This window comes from Coenobita brevimanus, chromosome 93 (genome assembly GCF_032717465.1).
Source record: "Coenobita brevimanus isolate Jiangsu-jjx chromosome 93, ASM3271746v2, whole genome shotgun sequence".
Lineage (NCBI taxonomy): Eukaryota > Metazoa > Arthropoda > Malacostraca > Decapoda > Coenobitidae > Coenobita > Coenobita brevimanus.
Genome location: NC_137046.1, coordinates 42846217 through 42871216, shown reverse-complemented (window position 1 = coordinate 42871216; position 25000 = coordinate 42846217). Strand labels below are relative to the sequence as shown.

Genomic DNA, 25000 nt, shown 5'->3' with positions numbered 1-25000 from the left:
TGGTCAATGCAAAACACAATTCCAAAGCTCATCACAGGTCATCACCACCCCCTTGACACCACTCCAAGCACACCACCCTCATGTACTCCACCCACCTTGTCCCCAGTCTTCCCCTCCTCATCACCATCCCCTTGACACCACTCCAAGCACACCACCTTCATGTACTCCACCCACCTCGTCCCCAGTCTTCCCCTCCTCAGGTATTCTTCCACTTCATACTTCCACCTTGGACCTCTTCTCATGTGTTCTTCATATTATCCTTCCATATTACTCTGGACCTTCTTGTCATGTGCTGTTTCAGTGTACACTTTCATCTCGTTCTCGATCTTCCTCTCTTCAAGTACTCTTCCACTTGATTCTTCCACCTAGGGATTCTGCACATAGGCTATTCCATACAACTAGTTCACCTCTTGCTTGGCCTTCCCTTCTTGTCATATTTTTTCACTTTATTGTTTTGTTTCTCTCCTCGTGTACGCTTCCACTTTTTCCTTCTTCCTTTTCGGTCCTCCTTTCATCACATACTCTTTCACTTTAACTTTCCACCTCATTCACTGTCTTTCTATCTTCACGTACCCTCCCACTTTATCCTTTCATTTCCGTCTAGTTTCTTCTCCTCTTACTCTTTCCATATTTCCCTTCCAAATTAGTATTGCTCTCCTTATGTAACCTTCCACATTAACCTTCCATTCTGGCATTTCTCGCTTCACACATTCTTCCACACAATCCCTACACCTAGGCATTCCTCTCTTCATGTACTATTCCACCCGTTTCTTCAGCCTCAACATTTCTCTCTTCATACCGGTATATTTTTCCACAGCATCCTTCCACCTCAGTATTCCTCTCATCATACACTCGTACTCTTCCACTTTATAGTTCCAGTTCGGCTTTCCCTTCCTCATCTTCCATATTTCTTCACCAGGGCGAATGCCGCTTGTAACTGGATGCTTGTTAGTACGAAGAGAAAGTTTTATTATGGGATATATATTAATATTCAGTGGAGGATGAGGATTTACAAGTCAGCTAAGGAAAGTATATAAATAGTTTCATACAGTCATGTATTCACTGCTACAGTTATTTATTTATTTATTTTTTTATGGGTGAAGGCGAGACCGTGTTCGAGTCATATTTTATTTGAGAAGGAAAAAATCTGAGGTGCAAAAATTTCCTCCCTCTATGGTCTGGATAAATGACTCCAAGAAGCTGTTATTGCAGCTTATATTCCTGCGAAAGTGAGATCCTCAGAACACCTGCCAAATGTTGTTCCTGCTTGACAATGGCTATACTGTGCGTGTTTTTATTAATCTAGATAGTTTTAAGTCTGATAACACTGAAAAACAGATACTTCTCAAATCTGAGGAGGATCGTCTCGCGTTAGACAAACTAAATGATTTAGTTAGACACATCTCCACTTGATGGGTCAGCAATGTTTAGCTGTCCTTTCTCTGCTCTTTACCTTTCTGTCTTTTTTCTCTCCTCTTTCATTTTTTTTCCACGTCCCCGTTTGCCCTCGTCTACTCTTTCCAAATTTTTTTCCTTTATTGTTTTTTCTTCCTCTCACTTCGGACCCTTCTCCTCACTTCTCTCCTCTTCCCTCCTTCATCCTCCCAGCCCCCCCCCTCCTCTCACTCTTTTATTTTTCCATCACTTCACTCTCTTGTTTTTCTGGGGAAAGCGTGGTGGAGAATGCTTATATAAACAGAAGGAAACAAGACCCCACCTCTGGAGAGTCCCCCCAAGAGAGGTCACTTGCCCCTGCGAAACCAGCCAGAGAACAGGTTAATTTTTTCCCCCAAGTTTACCCCTGGGCTGAACCACTTGAACACGAACGAGTTGAGGGAAAATGAACGATCAGTGTGATAATGAAGGGATGTGGGTGGATGGACGGTGAGGATGTGCAAGGATGAGTAAGGGATGATGAGGGATGGGTAGACAGAAGGGTGAGGGATGACAATACGTTAGATACCTAGGATGGGTTAATTATTTTCATGAATCCAATTTTCGACACTGACTGGAAGCACTATTCCCGACATCAAGTAATGCACCGACGACATACCAACAAAGGGTTGATCCTCTGCAACCCGCACACATAACCTGACATTTGGGCAATAATACTCACCAACTCTAGTGTGTAACAATAGAGTTATCACGTTCGGATCTGGTGTTTGGTATTAGTTTGATTTTAAATTGATAACGTGTCGATGGGAACATGTGGAATAGCAATGAACATGATATCGAATTCAAATTCATAAACTTTTTCCTGGAACTGCAGGAATCGAACGAACGACCATACAATCGCCAGGATGAGTAATGATGAAAGAACAGATGGATGAGATGAATGAATGAATGTGATGGGTGAAGGTGAATAAGAGGTGATACGGAGTGGATGAAGTACCATGAACAGAAATTAATAGCTAGGCGAGAAATGACAGCTAAGATGGACTGGGATGGTAGGATAAATGGAGAACGTAGGAGTAGGTAAGGATGCCAAAGGATTAGTAGACACTGGAGGGTAACGAGAGACGATGCAGCCGTGAGGAATGCTGGAGACAGGTGTAGATGAGAACGATATGATGATGGATGGATGGATGGATAGACGTGTATAAACAGTGGCCGGATAATAACAGGCAGACACACATGCGGAGACAGACACACAGAGAGAACGAAGATAGATTACAGAGAGGCTGAATAATGTATAACGAAAGACTGAATAAACGCCGAAAGAAAAGATCGATGACAAACGAGAGATGAATAATGGATGATGATGACGGATGGGAGGGCAGCGAAGAGGAAGACTGAGAATGAGTGTGGGAGCGGAGGAATCACAGTTGCAGTTGATAATCACGCTGACGGTGGTACAGTGTTGCAAGAGAGTGATGGATTGGTCTGGTTAAGGCTCCTATTGTGCGCCTATTGTGCCTTGCTGTCGTTTTGATCGTCATTAAATACAACCTGTTTCTTACGTAAGTGATCTGGTTATAGACTCTTGCACTGTCTCGGGTGTCTCGTCTCTCTCTCTCTCTCTCTCTCTCTCTCTCTCTCTCTCTCTCTCTCTCTCTCTCTCTCTCTCTCTCTCTCAATTAACCAGTAAGATACACTTCATCACTTAGGCGATAATATTACTGGTTTCCTGTCTGAGCATATCTTGGATAAGTCGATTACCCAAATAATATGTAATTTCTTCACTACAGAAAACACTGAGACTAACGTAATATTTTTTTTATTTTTAGGTGAGGGAGACGGCCACAACGCTAAGAGGTAAGTTACTGATGTCTTGTAGCCTACATCTTTTGATAATAATAAGAGTAATAATAATAATAATAATAATAATAATAATAATAATTATTATTATTATTATTATTATTATTATTATTATTATTATTATTGTTATTATTATTATTATTATTATTATTATTATTATTATTGTTATTATCATTATAATTATAATAATGACGAGGATGACGATTATTAATACTGTTACTATTATTATTATTATGATTATGATTATTATTATATTAAGACAATGTATAGGCCACAGTCTCGAAGATTTAGGTGATTCCCAAGTCCTCTACCTTAGCAGTTTACTTCAGCAAAAATGGCACACTGATATTCTCATGTGTATTACTTGTCTCATTTTCATTATCGACATTGTTCACACACACAGCATGCAAGGGAATGATCAACGACTGGCAAGAAATGAGGCGGCAGCGATAAACACCACAAGGCAATCAGCGGGGCCTGGTTGTGGATGCCTTAGGGTGGCTATGGTGTATCAGATGTGCAGTAACCAATGGCTCGCAGGATGAATACAGCCGGATTGCAATTTCTATCGGATCCCCTCCCATAAACTGACTACGCTCGATTTTTATTTGTCTTATAGATATCGTACTAAAGTTTTTGCCGGTAATATTTTGTGATTCGAATTTCAACACTGTTTTTTATTGTTAATGGAGAAAGAGACATGATTTAATTATAGTTAATAACGAGACCAGCATTGTGATAGATCGTAACTAAACTGCTGCTGGTCAGGCTTCACTGGTCTTGTCTCTTTTTACATACAGGCATTATAGAAAGAATGTGGCATGCCAACTCATGCTGAAATTAAAGTTCGGCTCTTCTGCAGAATGAGGTAGAATGACGAAGAATATAATGCGAGGTGGGAGCCTGTCGGGAAGGTGTGTGTGAGAATAAATAGTGAATGTGAGATTCTGTGACGAGAGAGAAATGTGTATGATATATGATTAAGTGTGTAAGAGGTAAGAGAGAGCAATGTGAAAGCAAAATGATCATGAAATGTGAGATAGAAGTAAAGGAAATATTAAAATGTACGTAAAGGAGAAGGAGACAAACAAGAACTTAACGAAAGAAAATGCAAAACTAATGATAACAAATGGGCATCGAAAGAACGCATTACAGCGGAATGACATGAATGGGGTGTGCAGATGGAGGGTATGATAGGAGGGTGAAGTAAATCATGATGCAGTGTTAGAAAGAAAGCAAGATGTGAATGTAAGAAGATGACTGGAAATAAATGAGGAGAGAGAAAGAAGTAGTTGGATCTTAAATGGACAAAGATGGATAAAACGTAAGAAACTGGCAAACAAAAAAAAGAGATGTCTGGAAGAAAAATGACAGACAGACATTTTGCGCTGACGACCAAACTACAAAATGAAGGGAAGAGGCAGAGGGTCTTGATAGTGATGTAAAGTGAAACATTAAAGAAGGCTAAATAGTAGGCATGAAAAGAAGAAAAATGTGTAGAAGAAGAATGAGATGAGAGAGACAAAAGGCAGAGGAAGGGCGACGTACAAAGAAAAGGGAGGAATGAAGCGGACAGGCAGAGGGTTTGAAACGTGAGTGCGTGAAGTGAGTGAGGCAAGAGTGTGTGAAAATGAAACGATGACGAGGAGAAAAAATGAAGTATGAGAGAACTAGAAGGCTCAGATTAAAGAGAAAGGTAAGGAGGGAGAATTGATAGTGTGTGCCAAAAGAAAGTGAAAGAAGAGAAAGTTAAAGGAGTAAGGTAAAGGTAAGCCAGGCAAGAGTGCGTGAAAACAGTAGGACCGTATGGGAGAAGAAAGAATATTTATAAAGAGAGAGATATATAAAGATATAGCTATAATGGAGAGAAAATATAAACAGCACGCAGTGTGACAAGAATGAGACAAAAACAAAAACAGGAGGAAAAATATAAGGAAAAATTCTTCTATTCGCTGAAGAAAATCGTCTGGTAGTAGCAAGAACTTAGATACAAAAGTCCCACTACTGAAAGGGCTAATACTCTAAGTACCACTACGTTCCCTTTTCACGTCTAATTAACGTATTACAGAAGACGATTTTATTCAGCATAGTGGAGACATCTCGCAGTGAAAGGGTTTAAATGAAGCTGCCATTAGAGCATTATAGTACCATATTTTTTTTTTATTCGTTTTTTTACTACCGACAGACGATTTCATTCAGCTTAATGAAGACCACTCGTAGCGAAGGAAATAACATACCTAATGAGGCCAACATTTAGCGACGCAAGAGCCAGTGTGATGCGAAAGGTTAGGGGCGAAACTTATATACATGAAAGGCGATGTGGAAATTAAAGTGAGGTAATAGGCGAGACACAGCGCGCAGAACTGGTCACGCCCTGCTCGGTATTAGGTTAGGCCGGGCACTGAGAGGTCACGGGAGGTCAGGGCGTGAGTCACGGTGAGTCAGGAGGGGCTAGGGTGAGTCAGGCGGGGTTAGGGAAGTCATGAGGGGTTAGGAGGAATCAGGAGGGGTTAGGGGAGGCAGGAGGGGTTAGGGGAGGCAGGAGGGGTTAAGGGAATTCAAGAGGAGTTAATGGGAGTTAGGAGGAGCTAGGGGAAGTCAGGAGGGGCTAGGGGGAATCAGGTGGGGCTAGGGGGAGACAGGAGAGGCTAGGGGGAATCAGAAGGGATTAGGGGGAGTCAAGAGGAGTTAGGAGGGGTTAGGGTGATTCAGAAAGCGTTAGGGTGCGTCAGAAGGGGTTTGGGTGAGTCAGAAGAGGGTCGGGTGAGTCAGAAGAGGTTAGGATGGATCATGACGAGTCAAATGAGGTTAGGGTGAGTCGGGAGGGATTACGGCCAGTCAGGGTATGTCAGGCAGGGTTAGGGTGTGTTGGACTGAGTAAGGAGGGATCGCAGAGAGTCGGAGTACGTCAGGAAGGGTTAGGGCGAGTTGGGTGAGGTCAGGAGAGATTGCGGCGAGTCAGCGTAAGTCAGAAGGGGTTAGGGAGAGTTGGAGTGAGTCAGGAGGGGCTATGGTGAGTCAGGAGGGGTTAGGGCGGATCAGGGGGAGTCAGTAAGTCGGGTGAGCTTAGGGTGTGTTAGGGAAGTCATTAAAGGTCAGGAATATTTATAATAATCGGGGAAATTTAGTGAGACACTGAGAGGCTACGTGGGGTCAGAGGTGTGAGTAGGGAGAGTCAGGTGAGTCAAGAGATGTAGCTATGAGTGAAGCAGGTCATGAGAGATCAAGGATAATTAAACAAAGTCACTGTGGGTCAAAGGTAATTATGTGTGGAGGAGTGTGGGGAAATCAATATGAGCTTGGATGAGATACTCAAAGTTTGAAAAAGAAAGTATGTCACTACTGTTGCTGCTGTTGTGGTCCCGGCTAATCTGAACGTGAACCCAGTGGACTGCAGGATGAAACTGTTTTTCTTGTAGTCCATCATCCTCCTTTCTGGGGAGAGGAAAAAACTTGAGGGACGATTATATAACCAGGCACCGGAGAAATCTGGTTTTATCTGTTCCACCACATGAAGGGTCCCTCTCAAAGTATAAATCAAATTAAAATCAGTATTGTCTCTGACCAGGACCTCAGCTGACTTAAGGTTAAAGGTGGTGGCACCGACGAACCACACCCTTATCATCCAACAATTATCAGCTGTGACAGGACCACACTTCCATTTGCCTACCAACCTACCTTCACACTCTTCCCTGATATCACTTCTGCAGTTCATTACCCCATCACCCTTACTATTATCTTATTCTTCCTATTTCCAGACGATTTTGTTCAGCTCTGTGACTGAATTTCCGAACTGGCTGGGTTATATACAGCCTTCTTCAACCCCCTTACTGCCAGGGAGGTTCACCTATACTAAACAAATTCCTCTGAAAGCAACAAAAATAAAATATAATTGAGGTCCTGGGGTTGAAAGAGTTAATATATGGACCGTGTTACCCTGCCCAGCGGGGTGGCGCTCACACGCAGAAGAAAGCAATGTCAGTCAATCACAAGTTTCTCTGCAGCAACTGATAATGAATAAAGGAAACGCAATAAAAGCTGAATTAAATTGTATGGTTATAGTAATAGTTAAAGTTAAAAATACACCATCCCACTAAAAGCACTGACACCTTAAGTGCCCTTTTTTTTTTTTTATACCGCATGACTGTTTCCTTTGCCTTTGGGGAGATTAAACGTTTTATGTTAATATGTTTCCTCTTTCTTCTTAGGTTTACTGTATTTCACCCTTACTCTTTCCATACATCTTTTTCTTTATTCCTTCTCTTTATACACACGATTATTTCTCTTCCTATTTTTCCTCTTTCTTCTCTCCTGTACTTGCAACATCATGCACCTCCCACTCTCTTCTCTCTGTTTCCTTTTTCCTATTCACAGTTCTCTCTCTCTCTCTCTCTCTCTCTCTCTCTCTCTCTCTCTCTCTCTCTCCAGTCTCACATTCTCTTCCCTCTTTCCTTTAGCTGAGCTTCTCACAGTCTCTTCCCTCCCTTTCCTTTCCCTCACTTCTCTCACACTCTCCTCCCTCCCTTTCCTTTCTCACGCACTTCTCATACTTCACTTACACTCTTTCATCTCACTCTTTCTTCTCTCACACTCTTTTGCCTCTATCCTCTGCCATACTCCTTCACATTCCTCTTTCTCATTCCTTTCCCTCACTTCTCTCACTCTCTCTTTTCTTCTTCTTCCACTCACTCTCAATTTTCCCCTCCTCTCTGTCTGTCTGTCTGTCTCTCTCTCTCTCTCTCTCTCTCTCTCTCTCTCTCTCTCTCTCTCTTGCTTTTACCTGATCGTTCTAGTTCTCTCACACTTCAATTCTGTTTGGTCTCAGTCTTGTTTCACTCACTCTCACTCTCTCCTGTCTCACTTCTCTCGCTCACATTGCACACCTCTCTGCCTCTCCACTCCTTTCATTTCTTTCCTCTGTCCTTCGTTCTTCCACTACCTTCTCTCTCTCTCTCTCTCTCTCTCTCTCTCTCTCTCTCTCTCTCTCTCTCTCACTTTTAGTCATAGTTTCTCCCATTACTGTCTTCTGTTCACATTCTGCTTCCTGTTTAGCTTCACTTCATGTTTCACCTCCCTCATATTTCACACCATCCTCCTCGACACATCATTCATTTCATTCCCCTCTATTTCGCCCTTCAGATGTTCTCTCTCTCTCTCTCTCTCTCTCTCTCTCTCTCTCTCTCTCTCTCTCTCTCTCTCTCTCTCTCTCTCTCTCTCTCTCTCTCTCTCTCTCTCTCTCTCTCCATGGTTCTTACTTCTTTCGTTCACTTGTTGCTTTCTGCTTAACTTTTATTTGTATTTGACTTCACTGGCTTTTCACGCACACCGCCTCCACACCACATCCATTTCATTCCTTTGTAGTTCTCTCTCTCTCTCTCTCTCTCTCTCTCTCTCTCTCTCTCTCTCTCTCTCTCTCGGGCATTCAATTATTCGTTCACTTTTTTATCTGACGTCGTCTTCCCAAAATTTTCATTTTTCACTTTTCTTTCTCACACCTTGTTTTCACCTTGATTTCATGTTTCATTTTCACACTTCCTATACCCTCCGTCACACTTCTTACAGACTTACACACTCCATCACACTTCTTACACACTCCATCATACTTCTTACACACAGCATCATACTTCTTACACACTCCATTACACTACTTACACACACCTTTGCACGTCTTACACACTCCATCACACTTCTTGCACACCCCATCATACTTCTTACACACAGCATCATACTTCTTACACACTCCATTACACTTCTTACACACACCTTTGCACGTCTTACACACTCCATCACACTTCTTGCACACCCCATCATACTTCTTACACTGTCTACCCCATGTCCATTACACACCATCACACTTCTTACACACTCCATCACACCTCTTACACACTCCATCACGCTTCTTACACACTCCATCACACTTCTTACACACCCCCATCAGACTCCTTACCTCTCGTTGCCTCCTCACTTCACTCTGATTCGTCTTCCCACTCTATATTCATTTTCACATTCCTACCTGACAAGACTCTTCTCACACTTAGCATTTTAATATCTCACTCTATCCTCACTCTTACAACTCTCACTCTGTTCTCATACTTTTCTCTCGCTCACTCTGTTCTCTCACCTCACAGTCTGTTATACTTACCTAACTCTCAAAACATTCTCTGTCTTTACTGTCACGTTTCTCTCTCATTCCTCATTTATCTTTTTTCCTCAACTCGTTGTATGATATTAACACTATCCTCTCTCTCTCTCTCTCTCTCTCTCTCTCTCTCTCTCTCTCTCTCTCTCTCTCTCATACAGTCGATTATCTCAACTCAAAATCTATTATCACGGTAGCCTCACCCTCTTTCTCCTTATTCTCACATAATTTTCTCACTCTCACTCTCTTTCACACTCTCTTTTCACCTTCCTTACATTCCTTTAATTTGCACTCCCATTTTTTCACTTTCACTTTGTCTTCTCTCACAGTTTACGCACGCATCACGGACTCCCATCCATTTCACCTCTCTCTCTCTCTCTCTCTCTCTCTCTCTCTCTCTCTCTCTCATTTCACACCCATTCTGCCTTCCCTCCATTTCCCTTTGACATTCTACTCTTCCACCTCTCTCTCTCTCTCTCTCTCTTTCACACCCCTTTTGCCTTCCCTCTCTTTCCCTTTGACATTCTGCTCTTCCACTTCACATTCCCTTCAGTCTTGCATTCTTCTCATTCCCCTCCTCCATCTCCCAGTCGCTTTCATCCCAAACCCCTCACTCATTTCTATTCTTCTCTCTCAAGCTTCCCACTCACTCTCTTTCTTGCTTTTACCTCCTGCCACTCCACTCGCTCTATCTCACCCTTCTGGGCCACTAACCCTTCAGGCTCTCTCTCTCTCTCTCTCTCTCTCTCTCTCTCTCTCTCTCTCTCTCTCTCTCTCTCTCTCTCTCTCTCTCTCCAGTTTCATTCACTTGTGGTTTCTCTCTCTCTCTCTCTCTCCAGTTTCATTCACTTGTGGTTTTCTTGCTTCCTCGCAAAAAGTTCTGATTTTTATCCCAGGCATGGACGATGGACGGACGTTATATATAGGCTATTCGCCAGCACAGATGTCAGCCTGTCTCCTGTCGTCTTTCTGTCCGTCCAACGGCTTAAAACACACACACACACACACACACACACACACACACACACACACACACACACACACACACACACACACACACACACACACACACCAGGACGACCGTGATGCAAATTTGTGAGAAAGTTCCTGCAGGTCTGTGGATGTGAAGTTACTACATTTTCAAAACTCTAAACGACAGAGAAAAAGGATGCAGTGGTCTCTATGTTAACCCATTCGGTCCGGTTACATGTTTTTCACCTTACTCTAACCACAACCAGACGATAGATTCACTTTAAGGAAGGTGTCTCTCAGTGCAGGTGTTAAGTGTAGGTTATATGCCATCCTTCTAGCTCGCAAAATCTCTCCTATGATAAATAAAACAATGCTGGGAATAGGAAGAATATCACCCGTCATCTGATTCGTGGTGCCAGTATCAGTTCATTATATAGCTTGGCGGAGATGGGAGACCTACTGATTGCCCTTTTAATATGTGTTTGGATAATTAGTTTTTTTGAGTGGCCTTGTACTGCAACAGGAACCAAAAGTTTATTGACTAAAACTGACTTGTGTTATTTGAGAAGACAAATTATAAACAGTGAAGAAATTAGCTGTGAATGCCCCAATTCCGTCTCATCTCATCTCATCTCATCTCTCTCTCTCTCTCTCTCTCTCTCTCTCCACACACACACACACATACACACTACGCCAGCCGTCCTGATCCCAAGAGCAGGATAAGCCCTGGTGCGGCCCGGCTGATATAGGGAGTGTAATTACCGCATTAAGGGTCATGATACACTAACACTCAGCACCCACTTGATACTCTCTGCCTCTGTGGTGTGCTGTGGTGCTGGGTGGTGGCTGGGATGCTGTGGTGGTTCTGTGGTGTAACGCTGTGGTTTGATGTGTAGTGTGGTGTTTCGTTGTGTCTGAATGATATGGTGGTCATCTGATGTAGTGTGGTTTGGTTTGGTTTGGTTTGGTTTGGTTTGGTGTGGTGGTGTGGTGTGGTGTGGTGTGGTGTGGTGTTGTGTGGTGTGGTGTACTTTACGGTGGTATGTTGTTGCTATTGAGGTAACTTGGATCTGCTGTGGTGGTGGTGGTGGTGGTGGTTTGGTGGAGGGTGTTATTACTGCATGAACGGCCACGATACACTCACGGTTATGGCCACTCGATGCTCTGTGCTGCTATACTGATTCTGTGGTGTTGTGCTGAGGTGTGGTGCTTGCTGCAGTGTTCATGTGGTGCTTTAGTGATGGTGAGATGTTTAGTTGTGATGGTGATGCAGAAGTTTGTGGTAATTTAGTGATCTGCTTCAACTGGTGGTAAGGCAGTGGTAGTGGAGGTGTGATGCTGTGGTGGTGATGTGATGTGATGCTGTGAGGTGGTATTGTGATGTGATGCTGTGCGGTGGTGTTGTTGCGTGATGCTATGAGGTGGTGTAGTGGTGAGGGTGGTGTTGAGTACTTATTCAGAGCCATGATACACACTCAGGGACACATTATGATCTGCCACAGATGGGGGCATCATTTTGTGCTCCTGTGGCGTCTCTAGTGTGGAGGTGTGGTGCATGTGGTGTGCTGTGTGTGGTATGGTGTTGTCTGAGGTGTAACGATGTGGTGTATATGATGTAGAGTGGTGTCTGTATGAAATGATGTGATGTGGTGTAGTGATGTCTGTGGTGTGGTGTTGGGTTGTGGTGCGGTGTAGTGATGTGTGGTGTGGTGTGGTATGGTGTTGGGTTGTGGTGTGGTGTATTGTGGCTGTGTAGGAGCCTTCTTGCTGTGTTTCTGTGGTAGTTCTACGGTGTCTGTGGTGTGGAGTGATGTACTGTGGTACTGTGTGGCTTTGTACGGTTGTCTGTAGCGTGAATAGGTGTGATGTGATGGTGTCGATTTCTCTGTGGTCATGAGAGCATGGTTTTATGGGCTTTATTCTGTATTACGGTGTGTGTGGTGTAATGTGGTACTGTTTCTAACACTGTGAAGCATAATATGGTCTTTAGGTGCTACCACAGCGAATGTGTAAAGCAGTACTAAGGTGTTTATGTGATTGTAATGTTATCCTGTGGTACTCTGCTGTCTGTGGTGATGAGGAAATGGTGTTCAAGTGTGATGTTGTTACAGTGGTGGTAGTGAAATGGCAGTGGTGCTAGTGGACGAGAGAAGGTTGGACATGTGATAGAAGAAGATATGTAAGTACGAAAGGAAGAGACTGGTTGGGAGGGTGTGAGAGTGTAATGTCAAACGCGAGGTTGAGAGACAGGGTAAGAGCTAGAATGAGAAGCAAAATGGTTAGGGTGTGGAAAGGAAGAGGGTGAAAGTGAGTAAGGGTGAGAATGGAGATGCGGGAGATTATGGGCGATGCTGTGAGGCATGGATATGGTTTAATGTGCGAATGACGCTCTGAGAGTGTTAATGGTGAAAGTAGAGTGTGCGAGTGCAAAAATGGTGTGTGTGTGTGTGTGTGTGTGTGTGTGTGTGTGTGTGTGTGTGTGTGTGTGTGTGTGTGAGAGAGAGAGAGAGAGAGAGAGAGAGAGAGAGAGAGAGAGAGAGAGAGAGACCAGATGCACACACACACACACACACACACACACACACACACACACACACACACACACACACACACACACACACACACCTGCTTGAGGCTGAGGGACCATAATTAGAACACATGCATACTCCTTGCATCAGATGACGTACCTCTGGATTTATGTTTGCTATTTCCAAACGATTTAAATTAACTAGGATACAGTCCCTCGTATTTATAGGCTTACTGAATAAACTGAAACACAACGACAATCTCCCCCAAATTAAGGTGAATGGATTATAGTTATGTAGATGGAACTCAAACTGATAACAATTATGAGTACCTACGCCAGACTCATATCACCCAAGGCCTTTCGTTGGACAACTAGATGTTTCCTTCATTAGTCACATAGACAGGGTGATGGACAGACAGAAAGACGAGTACTGACTGACAGAGAGGCAAACGGATGAACAGAAAAGAACAGACAGACATATGAGAATAGACACACACAAACAAACAGAACGACAAAGAGAATATAAAGAGCCACACAAATAGATAAGCAGAGAAGAACAGACAGGAATACAGGAAGACAAACAAAAATAGACAAAAATAAACAGGTGAGCTGAAAGATGGATACCGACAGACAGAAAACACCTTAACATATAAACACAGAGACAGGTAACATAAAAAAAAATTCACTCACACACATACATATTTTCTACAACAACACACTGACAAAGAACCGACTAAGATTTCCACGAGGTTTCCACTATGACTGACATCCCACAAAGAATTACTACCAGCGGGGAACAGAATTATCGATTTCTTAAAAGCCAGGGTCTAGCTTTGGGGCAGAGAACGAGTGAGAGTGATGGTGGGTGAGAGAGTGTGGGACTGTGTGGGGAGTGAGTGAGAGTAAAGCTGAGTGTGAGAGTAAATCGGTGGGAATGAGCGATTGAGGCTGGCTGTGAGAGTGAGAGTAATTCGGTAGGAATGAGAGAGTGGGTGTGAGTGTATTAATGGGGCGATGGAGTGAGAGTGAAACTGGCTGTGAGAGTAAGTCAGTGTGAATGAAAAAGAGCGTGTGTGTTAAGGGGGTGTTAGAGCATGAGCGAATCTGGTTGTAAGAGTGAGAGTAAGTGGGTGGGAAAAACAGTGGATGTGCGTGAAAGTAGGTGGGTGTTAGTGTACTCGTAAGTATAGGGGTGTTACAGTAAGAGTGAGGCTGAGTGCGAAAGAATCAGAGTAAATGGGTAAGAATGAGAAAGACTGCATGTGAGTGAGAGTACGCTGGCGTGAGTGGCATATAAATGGGTGGGAGACTGAGAACAAAGGACTGGACGTGCGTGTTAGAGAGAGAGAGAGAGAGAGAGAGAGAGAGAGAGAAACAAAGTGGGTGTGAGAAAGACTGAGCCCTTCTTCAGTAGTGAGCCAAGATGACGTAAGCTCTGTAGCATCTATGTAATCTGAGATGTTGTCAACCCTTGAGCCATATTCCCAGCTCCTACTTCCTCCCTCCCACCCCACCTCTCTGTCTCTCCCTTTCCCTCTATCCCTCTCTCATCTTTTTATACTTCCCTCCTCTCCTCTCTCCTCCTCCTCCTCCGGATCCCTCTCTCCGTTTTCTCCTCTCTCCTTTCCCCTCCGGCTATCTCATTCGTTTTTATCTCTTTCATCTTATATCCTTCTGCGTTCCAATTTCCTTATTTTTCCCTGCCCATTCCTCTGTCTAGCTCTCTGCTCCTTCCTTCTCCCCTCTTTTCCATTCCCGCCTTTTCCAGTCCCTCTTTTCTTCATTCTTGCTCATTCTCTACATCTTCCTTTCTCCCCATCCCCGTCTCTCAATCTCCCTTTCTTCCTCCCTTCTCCCTTCCTCTCTTCATCTTCTTTTCCCCTCTTTCTGTCTTCTCCTTCTCTCCTTTTTCCCCTTCCTTTTTGTTTCCCTCTCCTTTCTTTCACAATTTTCCATCCCTCCCCCTCTAACCCTTCCTCTATTTCCTTCTTCTTCGTCTTCCCTCTTCTTTCATTTTTTCCTTTCTCCACATTCTCTTTCATTTTCCCCTTCCTCCTCCCTTTCTTTCATTTCCTCCTTCTTTCCCTTCTTTTCTTTTCTTTCTCCTTCCTTCTTTCGTGTCCCTCGATTCTCCTCATTCCCATACTTCTTTCATTCTCTCCTTCACCTCTTTTCCCGTCTCCGTCCTTCTCCTCGTCTCCACCGCCGTCCTTCACTGCCATTAATCTAGCATTCGTGGGAGCCGGCAAAACGAGTTAGAGCCGTATTCTCGTGGGCTTAACAGGCTCCCCAGCACTTCCCCCTTACCAACTTCTGACTTCGATGCGTTAACCCTTTCAGCCCGAGGACATCGTTTTCGCCTAATTCTTGGTCCCACCGGGGGAGTTCATCCAGCTCTGTATAGCACTCTAGCCACGAAAAAGCTATGTGAAGGATGCCTCTAATCTCTCCAGTTCAAATACAATCGCCTGGGAATAGCAGAAATAAAAGGCAAATTGCGTCATCGTACTGCAAGGGTTATTAGTCTCTGATGTTACTTAGTTACGGTATATAATTTGTGATGATTTTAAAAACAGCACCGGTACAGACTTACACAAAACACGGTAACGACCAGACCTACTGCCATATTATGTCTGGCAAGGTGTAGGGATCCTGGGCTAGGCTATACTACTCGATCATATAAGGAAAGGCGACCGCTCTTCGTCCCTGGCAGTACAACTTAATCGTAAAGCCTCCAACCGGCTCTCAGGGATTCGAACCGATGCGCAAAACACCTGCATCTCACCTGGGCTAGTACCTGTGACCACATGAGCAGCGAGCGTCGCCTGTGCTGATATTAACCCCTTCAGCACGGCGACATCGATAGCTGTTTGTCCTGCTGCTGCCATGAGATTTTGTTCAGCTTATGGGAGACCTTTTGTTCTAATGGAGTTTAAAAAGGTAGTATCTAACCTCTGATGTTTTAAAAAGTTCTCCTAAATCAATTGAAATGGTCTTTGGGTGATCAGAATATAGAAAAAAAAAAAAAAAAAAAGCCATCGTCATACAGGGAATAAACTTTCATATCACATACAGGAGTTTAATAAAGCCATATAAGGTACACGGGAATATTCAGTGTAACAGGTAAAATAAACAGATAAAAGAAGAAGAGCGAGAGATACCATGAGATTACGACGCTATTTGTTTCAACTCCCATGAAGGTTAAATTAAGTGTAGTGAATACTCGAGGAAGAGGGGGAAGGCGGGGAGGAGGGACGAGGAGACGAGAGAGGACTGGGAGGGGCGAGAAGGGAGAAGGATGAAAGAAGGGTAAGTGAAGGACGAAAGAAGAGGAAGGACTGAGTGAGAAAAGGGAGAGGGAAAGGAAACCAGAGGATGGAGAAAAGTAATGATGGAGGGGGAATGGGATGGATGAAGGGAGATAGAAAGGGTAGAGGGAGATGGATGGGGATGGGAAACATGAGAGAGAGAGAGAGAGAGAAGGGAGGGAGAAGATACTGTACAGCCGTGAATGTGCAAAGAAGAACACACCCTAATTCCTCTTCCACACTTGTCACTCTTGCCAGTTTGTTCTGTGTGGTCAGGGTGGAGGTCAGACTGTGGCCTTCGTGCTTTTCCTTGATGATGTTGCAAGCATTTAGGGGAAGCTGGACACATTTAGATATTTTGCTCTTGCTAACCATCGATTTACTAAGCTTTCACTGTACCTGTCTGTGTACATACCATAAAATGTACATGTATCTTTCCAGTTATTAGTCTGTCTATCTGTCTGTTTACCTATTTGTCTGTCTGCCTGTCTACTTGTATCTATCTATGCATGTGTCTATTTATCCGTCTGTCTGTCTGTCTGTCTATCTATCCATCTATCTGTCCGTCTATTTATCGACTCTGCCTGTCTGCCTGCCTATCAATCTACGCATCTAACTGTCTATCTGTCTGTCTGTCTATATGTTTCTCCCAATCTAAGTCTGTCTATCTATCTACCTATCTCCATCTTCCTGTCTATTTTTCAGTCCGTAAGTGGATTAGAGAAGCAAATATCTTTAGAGTTTAGACAAATGAAAGACAAGTTCTCAACAATGAGGTTTTTGTCAAGGTCAGCTACCAGAGTGCAGTGCCTAGTGGAGCTGTTGTCCTTTGAGTGCGAGACCAGCCAGACGCCGTAACATGAGCCGGGGTTAGACAGATACCCGGCTGTCTCTGTTGCTGCTGCCTCACCCTCGCTCACTCACACTTTCGCACTCCGTCTCACTCTCCCTGACACTTGAACACGCACACACACACTGATAGATTTACTCACACTCTTGTCGTTTACTCTCATTCCGTCGCATTCATACTCACACATTCAGTCATTATCACTCGCACATATACACAGAGTACTACATTTACTCACATTCTTGTCTCATTTGCCCACATTCACGCTCTGCTTCCTCTGTGTCTTTCCCTTTCCTCTTTCCCACTCTCCTCTGATATCCTAGTCATAGGCTCACACATTACAGTAACTATTAAAGCCACAGTCTGTCCTTTCATCCATTCAGCTCCAGGATGCCATTTCAACTTATTCTTACCACAGCCAGACAATTTTATTCAGGATACGCGATAGTTAGCGAACTTTAGGTGACGGGGTCTATTAAGCTAGGTAAAGCAGCATGACGTTAGCTACAGTAAAATGAAAAAGACGTCCTTGGGCTGAACAGATTAACAAACAGTCTGCAAAGAATCAATATACCTGTAACTGTTTACCCTCCTTTGTACGCTCCCTCTTCTCTCTTGCTGCCTTTTTTTTTTTTTACTTCCCCCTTCCATCTTACCAACCTCCCTACCAATCCCCTTTCTCTTCCTTTCTTCCTCTTTCCTAACCATCATCTCCATCACTCAATATTCCTTCTCTCTCTCTTTTCTTCTTTCCTTCCCATCTTTCCTGCCCCTCCATTTTCTTCACTCACCTCTTAGCTATTTCGTTCCCTCTTACCACCCTTCTTGTTATCTTTCTTCTTTTCTCCTTTTCCCGTTCCCCCTTCTCCTGCCTCTATGCTCTCGTTTTCTCTTCCATCATTTTCTTCCTTCCTGCCACACACCACTTCCCTCACTCTCTCCCTACCCTCTTCTTCTTCCCCTGCCTCTCGACGTCTGTCATCTCTCTCTGTCTCTGTCTGTCTGTCTGTCTGTCTCTCTCTCTCTCTCTCTCTCTCCCTCTCATTCCTTTTCCTACATCCTTCCCAACTTGACTGTTTCTCCCTTCCTCCCTTTTTTCCCCCTCATTTTTGCCTTTTTCCCACCTTCCTCCCTTGCTCTTCCATCATGCCCCTCTGCTTCCCTCAACCCCTACCTCCTTTCTCGCTTTTCTCTTTTACCCATCCCTAAGTCTCCCTCTGTTTCCCTCTTTCTGTCTCCTTCTGACATTTTCCTTCCTTCCATCCACTCTTACGTCTATCCTCTCTCGTGTCCAGCTTTTATTTTTCCTTGCTTTTTCCTTCACTGCCACTCACTTTCCATCTCCCCTTCCCCTCCTACGAACCTGTTCTCCTCCCTTTCTCCCTCCCTCTTTCCGCTTACTCATCCTCTCTCTCCCTCCTTCCCTTCCTACTTCCATTCTGCTCCTCCCCATCCCTTCCTCCACCTACCCCTCCCTTCCTTTCAACCTCCAACCTTTCTTCTTCCCTCCCTCACTTCACTCAATCCAGTTTTCCTCCCCTCTTTCCTACCCCCATCCTCTTTCCCACCTCCACCCTTACCTTCCTTTTTCTGCCTCCCTCCCTTTCTCTCCCCTTTCCTCTAACCTCCCCTCCCTGTCTCCCACGCCCCATACATATACGACAACACTTTTCTGGGGCGTGTTGTCTCTCCAAACACACCTCTCCTCTCATGCTACCTGTGTGGAGGTGGACGGAATTGATGTGTGACCCGGAGATAGGTAACAGGACCAACCAAGCTAAATGGGGGCCGTGTTTACAAGCTGTCAAGTGAAACCAATCTGTCTACCTGTCTGTTTGGGTATTTTCCTCCCCGCCTTTCTGTCTGGGGTCCATAAGTGTGTCTCTCGGTTGAAATGTCTGTCTGTCTGTCTCTTCGTCTTTTTATTTAGCTTCCATGCATCCATTCATCCATCTAGTCTCTCTCTCTCTCTCTCTCTCTCTCTCTCTCTCTCTCTCTCTCTCTCTCTCTCTCTCTCTCGTAATCTGCGGGACACACGCACGTTTCCACTGATCTTTTCGCTCCGGGTTGAAATCATTGCCTTCGTTGGTTTCAGAGACGGTGTGTGTGTGTGTGTGTGTGTGTGTGTGTGTGTGTGTGTGTGTGTGTGTGTGTGTGTGTGTGTGTGTGTGTGTGTGTGTGTGTGTGTGTGTGTGTGTGTGTGTGTGTGTGTGTGTGTGTGTGTGTTTTGAAGTGATGCAGGTGGCGGAATGAGGAGAGGTAGACCGAGAAAGAGAAGGTGGAAAGGCAAAGTGTAAAGGTCCACTCATGAGGGAAGGCGGCGTGAAATAGTGGAGCGAGCGAGATGAACTGTGACGGAAAAAGAAAGAAGACGTTTTAGTTATGACGATCCTGGATGAACTCCGGGAATGGACGTCTGACGAGAGAGAGAGAGAGAGAGAGAGAGAGAGAGAGAGAGAGAGAGAGAATGTTAAAAGTGCAAGAAATAATAAAAGAAATGAGACTGCTGCCTGAAATATTTATAATCATGACAACAACAGTCTGAGTATGAAAAATTACAGAGCGCAAAATGACATTAAAAAAGAAAAAAAGACAGCGCTAGCTCGAGTGAGAGAAAATAAAGTAAAATACAAGGTCAAGAACTGAAAAACAGGTAAGAGTAGAAATAAGAGCACGAACTGAAAGAGGAAACTAAGGAGGGGGGAACAGCATTACAGTAAAAAAAAAAAAAAAGTGAAAGGACAAGTAGGAATAAGTAAGGTAAATGAAAATGAGGACGTGTGTTGAAATAATAAACTGAAAATGAAATAAACACGCCTGAAGCCATGATATAAGAGAATACTGAAACCATGATTTAAGAGCATTTTAAAACCATGAAATAAAGTTCATATGGAAAACAGGATGTGAGTGAAAACCAGAAAATAAAGAGTTTACATAAATCATAAAATTCGTGTGTCGTAAAACTATGAAATAAAAGTATACTTGCAATACGAAATAAATAGATAAGGAAACCATGAAAAAACAGTGCATCTTGAAACTGTGTAATACATGTAAAGCGAAACCAACAAACAGAGGAGTATACTGAAGCCATGAAAGAAGAGAGTATACTGAAACCAGGAAATATAAAAATACACTGAAAACATGAAGAAAGAGTATGTATATTGAAACCATGAAATAAAACTAGGCTGAAACCTCGACATATAGAGAGGTATCATGAAACCTTGAAACAAAATACTGAAACCTTCAATACAGTAAAGTACAATGAAAGCATGAAATAAGAAAACAATACTGAAATCATGAAATACTCGTACACTTGTAGAGGGTACTGAAACCATGACAACAAAAACTCACTAAAAAAAAAATAGTATACAGAAATAATAAAAAAAAAGTATACCAAACCACAAAAAAGCGAACACACACACACACACACACACACACACACACACACACACACACACACAACGAGTAAAGTGAAACCATGGAACTGAAAAAGGAGCGAGAATTTCGTGGGGCCGAAAATGTCATTCTCGCCAAAACAGGTCTCGGTGCAGATGTCGGAGTGGAGGTGGCCGACCGAAAACATCAGAGGAGAGGGTCGGTAGTTTGGCGCTGCGGAGGAGAGGGAGACTGAGAAAGAGGTGGGGGGATAAAGTGGAGAGGGAGGAAATGAGAGATGGACGTGTGAAGGAGGAGGAGGAGTCAGAAAACGAGGTGGAAGGATGAAATAGAGAAATACAGAAAATTCAGGAAAGAGGAGAGGGAGACTGAGAAAGAGGTAGCAGGATAAAGCGAAGGAGGAGCAAATTATGGACGGAGGCGAGGGGAGGGTGATCGGGGACGAGGTGGAAGAGATTTGGTAATTTAGTTTCTTTAATCCAGTGACGTCCTCTTTCCTCTGGCCTTGCGATCGACAGACTGATTTATTTTATCAATTTATTTTTGTTTTCAGCTCAGAAGGTAGTAAAGGGGTTATTGAAAGCTGTATCTAATCCATCCTGTTCGAAAAATCTCTCTGAAGCTGAAGGAAATCGACTGGTGATAGCAAGAGTACACGAAAAATGACGACACTGTACTGAAGGGGTTAATGTCCTGGTGGCGGTGAGGGGAGGAAGATCGAGAACGAGGTGGAAGCACACGTTAGAGGAAGAGTACACGAGTGGAAATGGCTGTCAGGAGAAGAACGAAGTAAAATGACAACTAAACAAAAATCCCCCCCCCAAAAAAAAAAAAAAAAAAAAAATCGGGTTTCCTTCGTTTGGAAAGCAGATGATTTTTTTTTTTATCTGGCAGTCTAATATGCCCATAATTATTTTGAGAGTTATTAATGACGCTGAAGGCGTGGCTATAACGATTGAGTTGGTTTCTATCCATGCATGTGTACGGTATAAATGTATGTACCTAGGTATGTATGTAAACAAACTATCTCATAAATTTTTGATCCGAGTTGGATCAAAATTGGCACATAAAATGTGTTTGGGTTTAGGAGGAAGTAAGTGAGTTTTGGTGCAGATCGCTCATAGGTCAAAAGTCTTGATTCGAGGTCAAAGTTCACGCTGCGGTATTATCTCATGAATTTCTGATCCGATTTGGATCACTACGGGGACATACATTGTGTGCGGGCGGGGGGCGGGAAGAGGTGATTCGGGTTTGGTGTTCATCAATCAAAAGTCAAGTCACGAGTCAAGGTGCGGCGTCGGTGAGTAACCTACCATCTCTAATTTGAGTCAGTTGCGTTATTTACATAAAAGAAAAAAAAAAACATTCTGTACATAGCTATATATTTTTACAGTTACTAATATATGCAATAACATTACTTCCTTCTTATTAAACTGAAGTAGCTTGAAATCACGGAAGAATGAACGGAAAATAATAAGTGAACAGAGAGATGGAACGTGGGAAAGACTAACGATGAGGAGGGAAAGGGAGAGAAAGGGAGACAGGAAGAGTAGAGAGGTATAAGTAAAGAGAGAAGAGGGAGAGGATGAGTAAGACCGGAGGATAGGAAATGCGAGGAAGAAAGGAAGGGAGAAGGTAAGAGAAGAGGAGAGAGCGAGAAGGAATGCACAAAGAAGCTGCCAACTTAATGGTCTTTTCGAGGCTGTTTGTTATAAGGTTAGGAAAGACTATGATATCAACTCTTTACGTCCAAGATAACGTGAGCAAAGCATGAAGGAAGATGGAAAAGGAAAGCTAGTGAAACAGAATCAGAAGTTCTATTCAAGTCTCTACCATTAGTCACAGAAAATGCTACGTATTGGTCAACAAATCTACAACAGTTACTACAGTATCATTCTTTATGACCATTTTTTTACGTAACAAAACACCATAAGGTCATGTCAGATTAGATTTGGTTCTGGAAGTAACACAGCACCAGCATGGACACAGCACAGCATCAGCATGGGAACAGCACAACACCAGTACGGACGCAGCACAGCACCATCATGGACGCAGCTCAGCACCATCGCGGCAGGTCTGGACGCCCCGAGAGAGCGCTGTGTCGTTCATTTCCTGGGGGCCTCCTTATCAGCGGCTTCCTGCACGTCGTTCCCAACCCACCACGTTGCACAACCTCCTACTCCTACCCCATCTGATATTTCATTTTATCCTGCTCTCTCCTCTCCCTCTGCAGTTTACCTCCCACTCTACTCCTCCATTCTCTCTCCCTGTGATTTCCTTCCTCTCTCCTTCTAGATCTTTAACCGTGCACACTCTCAACGTCCTCTTCTGTTTTCTCATCTCTTTCCTTGTCCCTTTCTCTTCTCCTATTCCCTTTCGTATTCTTCTCTCTCTCCCTTTATGCCTCTTTTTTTTTTTTTTTTATCATGCTGCGCTTCTTCTCTCTCGGTGTTCGATTTTTTCTTTCTCTTCGTTTCTCTGTTTGCTTTCCTTGTACTCTCTCTCTCTCTCTCTCTCTCTCTCTCTCTCTCTCTCTCACGCCTATCTCTGGAACCACTCCCCTCTTAATCGTCCCTCACTTTTCATCTGCCTACTGTTTCCTCTTCCCTCTCCCTCTCTGTTTGCCTATCTCTCTTCCGTCCCTCCTTCTCCCTCTCACCCTCTTTCCCTCCCTTTCCTCCAGTTGCCTATCTCTCTCCACATCTTCTTTCCCCCCCCCCCTCTGTCCTTTCCACCATCTCTCTCTCTCTCTTTCTCTCTCTCTCTTTCTCTCATTTTGATCCTCCTCCACTTGACATGATCTACTCTGAGTAGTTTCCCCATTCCCCTTCCAATTTCCTCGTGCCTCCTTCTTTACTGCCCAGGGATAAGTGAGGGGTTTTTGCGCTTGAGTGATTACGGTCTGGTGAAGCTGTGAGAGAGAGAGAGAGAGAGAGAGAGAGAGAGAGAGAGAGAGAGAGAGAGAGAGAGAGAGAGAAAAAAAAACAATGAGAGTAGGTGGATGTGAAAAACAATAATGGGAGTGACAGACAGTAACGGGTGAGACAGTAATGGGGTGAGAGTAAAAGAAGGCATGAATGGGGGGAGAGACAATAATTGGTTAGGTGATACTGGGGGGGAGACTAATGAGGCGTGAGAGCAGGCTAATTAATGAGATAGTAATGGGAGTGAGATAATGGCACATGAGATAATTGGAGATGTGAGACGAAATAAAGGCTGTGAGATAATTGAGGGATGTGGAGTAATAAAGGTAATGAGAATAATGGGTGGGAAAGAGTAATGGTGTGAGATAGTGATGAGTAATTGGTATGTGGCAATAATGGGTTCAATCAATAATGGGTGTAAGACGATAAGAAGTGTGATGATACTGTAGGATACGAATTGGAGAGAGAGTAATGGGGGTGTGGGTAATGGGGTGTGAGACAGTAATGGGGAGTGAAACAGTAATGGGATATAACAGTAATGGGTGTATTGGCACAGTGGGGAAAAAAATGTGTGAAAGAAAGCACTGCGTATGTGATAGTAACAGGGAGGGACAGAAAAGGGTGTGAGAGAGGAAAAACTTAAGTAGAGGATGGCTGAGAGAGAGAGAGAGAGAGAGAGAGAGAGAGAGAATTGAAACCAGACACATGTAATCGAATTCAAGATACGATCCCATTCCGTTCAAATTATCCTTGGAGAGGTAATGCAATCACAGAAGATGATGAAAATGGTAATGATGACGTGCAGGAGGAAAGTAATGATGATGATGATGATGATGATGATGATGATGATGATGATGTGTAGGAGGAAAGTACTGATGATAATGATGATGATGATGTGTAGGAGGAAAGTACTGATGATAATGATGATGATGATGACGATGTGTAGGAGGAAAGTACTGATGATGATGATGATAATGATGATGATGATGATGATAATGATGATGATGATGATGTGTAGGAGGAAAGTACTGATGATAATGATAATGATGATGATGATGACGTTACCTACTAGCACACTACCACTCACCATTATAATCTAACCCATTGTCATTTCAATCCATCTACTCACAGATTACACACACACCTCACCCACCCAACCAACAAGCCACTTACCTTCATTCAGTCACTCATATTTACCCATCCCACTTTCAAACAGACTCATCCTCACTCACATACACTCACTCCTACATACGCAAACACCCACTTACTCACTCACCTACACTCACTCCCACCCACCCACGGAGACGATCACTCCCCACCCACATGCATTTCCTGTCATTCACCCCACCCACTCTCTCTCTCTCTCTCTCTCTCTCTCTCTCTCTCTCTCTCTCTCTCTCTCTCTCTCTCTCTCTCACACACACACACACACACACACACACACACACACACACACACACACACACACACTGATATTACACTCATCCATCCACATCTATTCTGATCCCCACACACCTACACCCGCACCTACTTATACTCAATTCCTATCATCCACCCCACTCACTCCCACGCCCACACCTAAAACCACTCACACTCACTTCAACTATACCCACCCATTCACTCTCAAGC

The 25000-nt window shown here is 43.7% G+C and overlaps 1 protein-coding gene across 1 annotated transcript in view; it reads left to right on the top strand.

Moving 5' to 3' along the window:
* Tsp66E (Tetraspanin 66E) overlaps positions 1-25000 on the top strand; it is a 456405-nt gene that overhangs the window by 121311 nt on the left and 310094 nt on the right. The window contains exon 3 of the mRNA XM_080282418.1: positions 3228-3255. The gene's annotated coding sequence lies outside the window, so the exon portion shown is untranslated. The remainder of the gene's footprint in view (positions 1-3227; positions 3256-25000) is intronic.